Source organism: Ornithodoros turicata, unplaced genomic scaffold (assembly GCF_037126465.1).
Source record: "Ornithodoros turicata isolate Travis unplaced genomic scaffold, ASM3712646v1 ctg00000882.1, whole genome shotgun sequence".
NCBI classification, from domain to species: domain Eukaryota; kingdom Metazoa; phylum Arthropoda; class Arachnida; order Ixodida; family Argasidae; genus Ornithodoros; species Ornithodoros turicata.
The window spans coordinates 300,737-308,866 of NW_026999409.1; the positions used below are offsets into that span (position 1 = coordinate 300,737).

Consider the following 8,130-nt stretch of genomic DNA (forward strand, 5'->3'; position numbering starts at 1 on the left):
TTTTCTTAGCAGCATATGTGTGTATATTCCGGAGTCTGCTAATAAATATATCAGTTTAGAGCTAGCAGTCGCATTGTAGATGTCTCATCCTGTCCTTGGTTGCTTGTGATTCACTATGGCCATGCTTGCTAATGCAAAAACAGAAAACAAAAAAAAAAAGACAATAGAAAAACACGGAAAGAGCGACCTAAAAAGCTGTCTGTTGTAGTGCTCACATGGAGGCAATGCAATGAGGTAACATGTTCCATTCATGAACTGTGCATAGTAGTACATATCACAACGGCAACCGTTTATTCAGATTTTTCTTGAAGTACTTTGTTTTTTTTTAGCTTTGTTTACACAGTCTATTATTGGAGCTTTATGTGATTCTCCTCTTCAGATACTTTAAGATTGCCGATGCTGTGCAGTTTGTTAATTTTGAAACTGTACTGTGCTGAGGTACAAATACAGAATTGTCATATCTGTATTTGAGCACATAGGAATAATTTGTAAGTACTTTACTTGTTGACATTAATATTTGCACCTGGTCACAACATTGTTGATTTATGGAAAATGTAAATAAATATATTTATTTGCTTGCCAAACAATGCACAAATGTCTTCTTTTCTAGTGAGATATTCCCTGTTCACCAGACATAAATGTGGAAAAGTTAAAGGGGCACAATGATGGTAGAGTCTAGCGTTGCTTTTTGCCACTTCACATATATGCACTGTTATTCGTGTGCACATGTAGGAATAGGAAGGTAGAGGATGCGCATAAAAAATTTCGTATGCAGCCACACATATGGTTCAGAAGATTAATTAGATGATGTCCAAGCATATATAATTGTGCTTCATGTGCAATGGGTATGCTAACGGATTGCTTCCATGAAGCCTTTTTATTTATTTTTTATATTTTTTATAAATGTTATTTTTTATTTTATATAAACTTCATATTACATATTGTATACTTATATTTTTATAAATTTTATGAACTAAAAACTCAAGTTACACGGCCCCTGTAAGAGTGCCCTTTGCAAATGGTTTGGTAACGTGTCTCGAACTGTAAAGGTAAGAGGCAATCGAGAATGCTGCAGACAAGGTTGCAACTTACATATTGCTTATCACGTCCTACATACAAAGTGATTTGTACAATAATTCCTGAGCACGGAATTAATCCCGAGGCTGGCCAGTGATGTCACCCACGACGACAAGTCACATAATTGCCTTTAATACTTTTACACCCCATGGGCTGAGTTGTGAATTGAAAGAGCACTCTACAGAAGGATAAGGTGCACCTCTAGGATTTCTAGGATCTATGCTATGCCCTAACACTTCAGACACCACATTTCTAAGTGGCAATATGTGCTCTGGTACTTCTTTTGCGTCTGCATAGTGTGCAACCACATGGCTACTGGAGCTTTCGTGTGCATGTTTTTGTGCGACGGTGTTAATTACAAACAATATCCAGATGTTAGACATAAAATGCAGTAGTTTGTAGCGTACCACACAACGCAGCGTGACATGGGAGTGCGTGATTCAAAGAAAGCTTCTGGAAAATGCACAGAATCCCACAAAAAGTTTAAAATGTGATTTGTATTTCGTTTTACGTCTGTCGTCGTTACATACCATCGTCGACGCTGTTGCACATTGATAAATCGTACATAAAACTTGTCCCATAGCAGTATGCGGTTTCTCAAATACATAGCACAATTTTCCTGCAGTAATAAAACGCTGTCGGCATTTTCTTGCTGACACGGCTGTCGAAACGTCAGCCTCTACAATGGGCAAGTGCTGTAAAGGGGCTAACGCAGACGCGACTTGATACAAATTGTACGTGCTCACAAAACACAAACGACGAATTCCAGTCACAACATCGCACAGAGGTTGGTTCGCGAATGAGTTCGCAGCTGCTGCACTGTTTACTTATCGCGGAACGGTGGAACCCGGCTGTCCGCCATCTTTAAGCACAGATACGTGAAGCCGCGAGAAGCCGCAGCTGAAATCCACTGACAAGTACGAAGGCGCGTACACGTCACAATGCCCGTTCGGGCGCATCTACGTCATAAAAATGGCTGCGCCCATGTGTGTTTCGGAATGAATTACCTATTTTTTTGAAGTGGTACTGCACCGAACTGAGAGAATGAAGGTGTATTTTGGGGAGAGCTGGATGTGGGCTTTCAGAATATCACAACCGTTTCGACTATTTGGGATATCGGCATAGCTGACCTATAACAAGTACGCGTACACAATCTCCCAACTCGTAGAGCTAGGGTGGCTTTTCCTGACGAGGGAGGGGAATCGTCCATGTTATTGAAGCATGATGGGCGCTTTCAGCACCTCTCATTTAAAATCATTATTATTTGCTACGACAAACATTTTCAATACTACACCGTTTTGCTACGCTAATCAATCTAATTGGTTTATGGGCATTTTAATAATTTACTTCACAAGCAAATGCTTAGCGTTTAAGCAGGGTTTGTTTAATCCTGAGATGTCCTTTGGTGGAGACAATAGTGTTGGCCTTTTCGAGGCCCTCTTTGGTGTGGGGGTGACGCGCTATATGTCGACTTCATGAAGGTGTTGCTCCATAAATGTGCAATGCGATGGCATCCTGCACACATGCCCCACCTTCAGTGGAAACTGGTGTTGAATGTTGTGGCATTTCCCTGACATGATGGCGGTAGTCCTGCATTCAGTCCTGCACTGCCATTCATACCTTTGCACATGTTATGTAGAATGCAACCTCTAATTATCATGATTATCATGTCACAGTTATTGATGTCGCATTCAATTCCCTTTAGAAGGATGCAGAGTTGTGCTTTCACTCTCCCAAAGGCATTTTCAACCACGTGTCTTGCATCTGACAGTCAAGCATTAAACTGCCCTCAGAGTATAGCTTCATCATATACGGCTGCAAAGGAAACGCTTGGTCACATAGGATGACTAGACCACGACGAACCCTTGCATTGTCTCTATGTACCAGCCCTTGTAGTTGTAATAGTCTGAGCCTTGGTTCTTTGAGAGCACATCTCAATGTGACATCCGTCCAGAATCTTGAGAGAATCCTGTTACTCTGTCAAACCGACGTAGGTGGCTCTACTTGTGTTGTGAGCTTCACAAACTGGGATTGTAGTTTGTCCAATCACTAAGTAAAAACTCCCAGTACACATAATTCACAAAATGCCTGCTGACACCAAAAAGGCTGTTCTGCAGATGCTAATAGGTGATAAAGGGCACCTGCCACTCTTTTGCAAACGCACAGCCTGCCTCATGTCCGTGTCTCGCCTATCTATGCTTTGGGAAACGTCCACCATGTAGCTGAACGTTGCACAGGTGACGCGATAGTCCCGTTTCGGTTTAAAGAACTCGCCAGCGAGGTTGGGCAGTGTGGTTTCCGACCAAGACGCTGGCCGTCGATAGCTGCGCAGTTGCTTCTCCCTTGTGCCCAATCGCAGGGCTGTTGCTGTCAGAATTTTCACCTGTTGCCGTGCAGGTTTCCGCTTTTGTTGCCTATCTATCGCGCGCGCACAGCATTCAGCTCACAAACTGTTTTCCTGAGCAGTCGAGACTGGAAGTAGGAGTAAGCCAGAAATCCCACATTGGACACCCTCCGATCTAACCCTGGGAACGAGGCTTAGACGGAAGTGAGCACAGTCTCGAACAACTGCGGGGGTGGGGGGGATACCCCCCCCCGCGCGTGTAATATGTACTGACTTAACCTAACCTAACCTCACTAAGGAATTTGCAAATTACAGCGCAATTTATTACTAGCGACGCGCGACTTCCGGTTAGCCTTGTTCCCAGGAGGGGGGTCCGATATGGGAATTTTGCAGTTTCGCTGGAAGTAGGGGAGGTACAGAAAAATATTCCTGACCCCCTCTCGCACCACGTCGTTCTTCGGTTTGCTCAAACACATCGCTTGTCCAACAGAACGTACACGCACAGTACAGACACGGCAGCACAAGAAATATTTACACGAAATATGTAGAACTCAACGAGGACAATGACATGTACAACAAAATAAAGGACTAAATAACGCGGATAAGAAAAATGCACAGCGACGCACGAAAGAGCAGAAGTACACCAGAAGCGTTCGTACGAATTAGTGTTGTGAACATATTTCGCGATTCGGCTGAAATGTAAATTTGGAAATGCGAAACAGTAGTAAAAATGTCGAGTTGCATACGAAATCCTTCCAATACACAGTAACACACATTCTTGGGGCATTATATACCTCTGGAAAGTGTCCAAAGCGTTATCTTTTTCTGACGACGTAATATTTAAAATTGTTATGTGTTTTGGGGTTTTTCTGTTTGCTCATCAGGCGACGCTGCTAGCGCTATTCTCAACTGAGCTCACAGAAGCCCGTGTAACTGATTTCGTTGCTCAGTTCACTCAACCGTGGTTGAGCCATTCGAGTGCAGTCGACTCAACCGTGGTTGAGAAAGCTAGTGTAACTAGGGTATTAGTCTGCTTTGAAACGAGGAAGCGCATGAACGCAGCTACGCATCTCAAGCAAATGTCGCCTGGCATTCAGGATTTTCGTCGCTTTAGAGGTATATAGCACGTGTGCGTGTGGCATATAATCGTCCGTGCTATGCATTCCCATTCTTTATGCGTCTTTACCCCTGTTCGCAGGTGTTTTGTGGATCGGAAGGTAGAATGCAGTGAGATGGTTATAGCAACTGTGGTTTGGGCAAACGGTATGTTACATATTTCTATGCCTATATCTCACGCACACACATGTTGTTGCAACCGTGCGTTTTGAAATGCTGTTTCTTCTAGGTTATACTCGTAAGAAGCGGCAGGCAGCGGGAAGTAACGCATTGGATCCGAGTTCGTGTTCATAACCTATTCTCGTCTTGAGAAAGTTGGATGGTGCTTTTACGCAAGAAAGCCTACGCGTTCCCAAGGTGCAAAACATAAACATGGCATAATCACATGAAGAAAGTTTTTGGCCGTCGCATTGGACATTTCAAGTGCGTGTACAATGCGTTGGGTCATGCCTTTCTGAATTTATTGGCTGGGCCACACATGTTCTGCAACACTCCTTACAGTGACGGCATGCGACTTACTTTCAATACTTCTCAGCAAGTCATCCTTCAATTTTCATGTGGCAGTGCAGCTTTCTTAGGGTGTTTCTTGCAGGGTGACCCATTACCCTTTCTCACAGGCTTTCTTGCGGGCCTCGAGGCCTGTAAGAAATCCTGTGAACAAGCCTCACAGGCCACCCTGTAAGAAAGCTGTATTTTCACTGCCTGTAAGAAATCCTGTAGGAAAGTCTCCCTGGAATCCTACAGGATCCCTGTAAGAAACTCTGAGAGAAATTTTGTAAGATTTAGTCTCATAACCTCATAGAAATTCCTTCAGCAGTCCGAGAGATTTCTTTTGTAAGAGTTTCTGAAATATTTTTCAACAGGGCAATGCGAAGCGCGTGCCGATTTTTTTAGCCCCCGGCGCATAGCGCTCCACGACATTTTGAGCGTCTTCGTGCAGTCCGACGAAAGGAGGTTGCTAAACCCAGCCTACAGGCTGATAGTAGAAAAAGCAACAGTTCTTAAAATTGGGAGAGGGAAGCATGATTCCAGCAGAATAGGATGCGATAAGCCTGCCTGTCTTATCTCTTTCTACTGTCCCTGTGTGGGCTGAGTTTCGCAGCCTCCTTTCGTCGGGCCGACAACAAAGACACGTAAAAAACTCGTCCAGCACTATGCTCCGAGCGCCCCGAAAAGCATGATGTTCGACTTCTTTTTTTTTTTTTTCTGATGGGATATCTCTTCAATATCCGCGTCAATTATCATGAGCTTGAGTAAATTCGGCACGTGCTTCACATTGGTAGGGTAAAAAAGCAACTTTGCAAATTTTCGAGTTCAGTTCGTAAAAATTCACATAATAAAACTCAAGTTATATGACATTCACATCAGGAGGTCGCAAAAACCTAGTAAAAACAAATGCCGCGGACTGCATGATTCTAGGTGGCGTAGTTATTTTATTATAATTCAATGACACGTTTCCTGGGACATCCTGCATGACATTAACACAAAGAGGCCTACGGAGAGGCCGTGGCAATGGTTGGCGCACAGCGTGCTTTGCGGTGAAGTTCTGTTCTTAGAGTGTAATGGCAAAAGTTCCTGAGATATAAATTGCGTCGACCCCATAATGTTCAGAGAAGTAGATTGAATACGATTGTTTATCACGTTAGGCGAAACACCCTGTATAGTTATTAGTTACGGTTACACCTTCTTTCAAGAACGCCGACGATTTCAGAGCGGTTTGGATGACGTATTTGGAACGTGCAGGAACATCCTCGCCCTCTTCTGTCCTCTCGCTGTTCGCGCCGTCTGCTCCAGAATGGCGTGGCTTTTAATTCCGAGTTCCGTTCGCGTGGCCGCTTGCGTGCTACTCTCGTGCAGACGAGGTACTGTATGACTGTACTTTTACGACATGATGGTGGCCGTGGTCATAGGAAAATGAGGAGTATTGCCCTTTTGCCAGGGTGGTATCTCATAATCAGTCTCAGTGGGCTGCAGTCGCCGCATATGCGCAGCGTTTGACGATGGAATCATATTCATCACACGTTCACTGCGAGCGCAGTGCGGAGTGGTGATGCATCAGTTTGTAAAAGATGAATGAATAGTTTTTACTTTACTAATACTTGATCAGTAAAATTTGTTCCAACACTCTTAAAGGCACAATGAAAGGATATTTGACAAGCCTACGACAGTGTTCAATTTGTTCCTCTGTACTAAGCATTCACCCAGTGAAATATGAAGTTGAATATCGTTCAAATAGCGAAAATATTCTATAGTAACCATGGCCGTGAACAGCGGCTGCTACGACCCGCCTGCCAGGCGGACTGGCCGTGACGTCAAGCACGGGGGATGCTTGCTGATTGGCGTACGGTCTTTGGCTAACTTTATGGACAAGTTCATCGACGGGAAGTTGCTTTCTTTCTCAAAGTAGACATAGAGCTTTTATTTAGTGCCATGGATGGCGTGACATATTGGATTACGTAAGTGTGCACACCGCTTCACAAAAACACCACGTGCGCCACGAAGGTCGTTGACTGCCTAGCACATAACGTACGCTAACTAGCCATACGTCGTCGTCATGGGGGCAGTATCCCGATCCCTAGTATTTTTCTTCATCAACATCAACATTGGGGTCCTTTCCGGTGCTGTTCCCGGGAAGATTTTCCTAAAAATATGTACTTATATACTTTCGTGTTTCGGTCATGTTGCTGTCCACAAGACACAGCGCCCACTTATGCGGGCAAGAAATTTCTTATGGCATAAGAAAGTCAGAAGCAGCAGACGCACCCGAGTTGTTATGTGAAATTACATAGACACAAAACGTCCCTCTATCTAGCTTTCATGCACGAAGAATAATCATTACTTACCGAATTAATGATGTATTTTACGAAGGACCCGAGGTCTCCTGCCTGTTCCACTTTTGTCTTGAATTCATTATCGTACCAGACCAGAGTCTCCAGCTTGACTCGAGCTCCAGCTCGCGGTTTTGCGGCGGCGCTGCTTCCTATTTTGCAATCAAGTGCAATAATTAATATTCATTCTAATTTAATATAATAGTAATAATTTAATTTAATAATAATTCAATACGTCGAGATCATCAGTCCCCACTGTGAAGTCGATCATTACATACTTGACCCAGTCCAATCCTGCAGAGCAATATACGTATTACTTACACAAGCCCCCACACCCACCAAAATCAGATATATGCCTCGGAATTTTTGCTTTCCCGACATCGCGAAACATTGCTGGACAGGGTGACACGTGCTGAAAGAAAGTTCCCGATCTTGTCGACACATTGTATCTGTGACGAAACGATTGCATTGAATAGACGATTTCAGAAATTGCATGGATTGCCCACCAGAGACCGCCGTACTCCGAATGCCCCACTGCACCTTGGGATTTAGTTTTCATGGGTCAGACAGAAGAAGAAGAGCGCAAACGGTTCGGTTTTCCCTCCTTCCTTCGAGCAACAGGCAGGCAAGCACGAACGCAAACCATTTCCCACGACGCATTGCGCGATGCGCGTGACTTGGCAGATGACTTGGGCGACGGAGGGCCCCCGTGCGGAGCACAAGGGCAATATCTGAAATCGCCTATTCGCAACGTGTGAAAAACAA

The 8,130-nt window shown here is 44.2% G+C and overlaps 1 long non-coding RNA gene across 1 annotated transcript in view; it reads right to left on the reverse strand.

Annotated features, from left to right (window-relative positions):
- LOC135375487 (uncharacterized) overlaps window positions 1-7,482 on the reverse strand; it is a 32,413-nt gene extending 24,931 nt beyond the window's left edge. The window contains exon 1 of the long non-coding RNA XR_010417253.1: window positions 7,381-7,482. This is a non-coding gene — a long non-coding RNA (uncharacterized LOC135375487). The remainder of the gene's footprint in view (window positions 1-7,380) is intronic.
- Window positions 7,483-8,130: the final 648 nt, after the last annotated feature.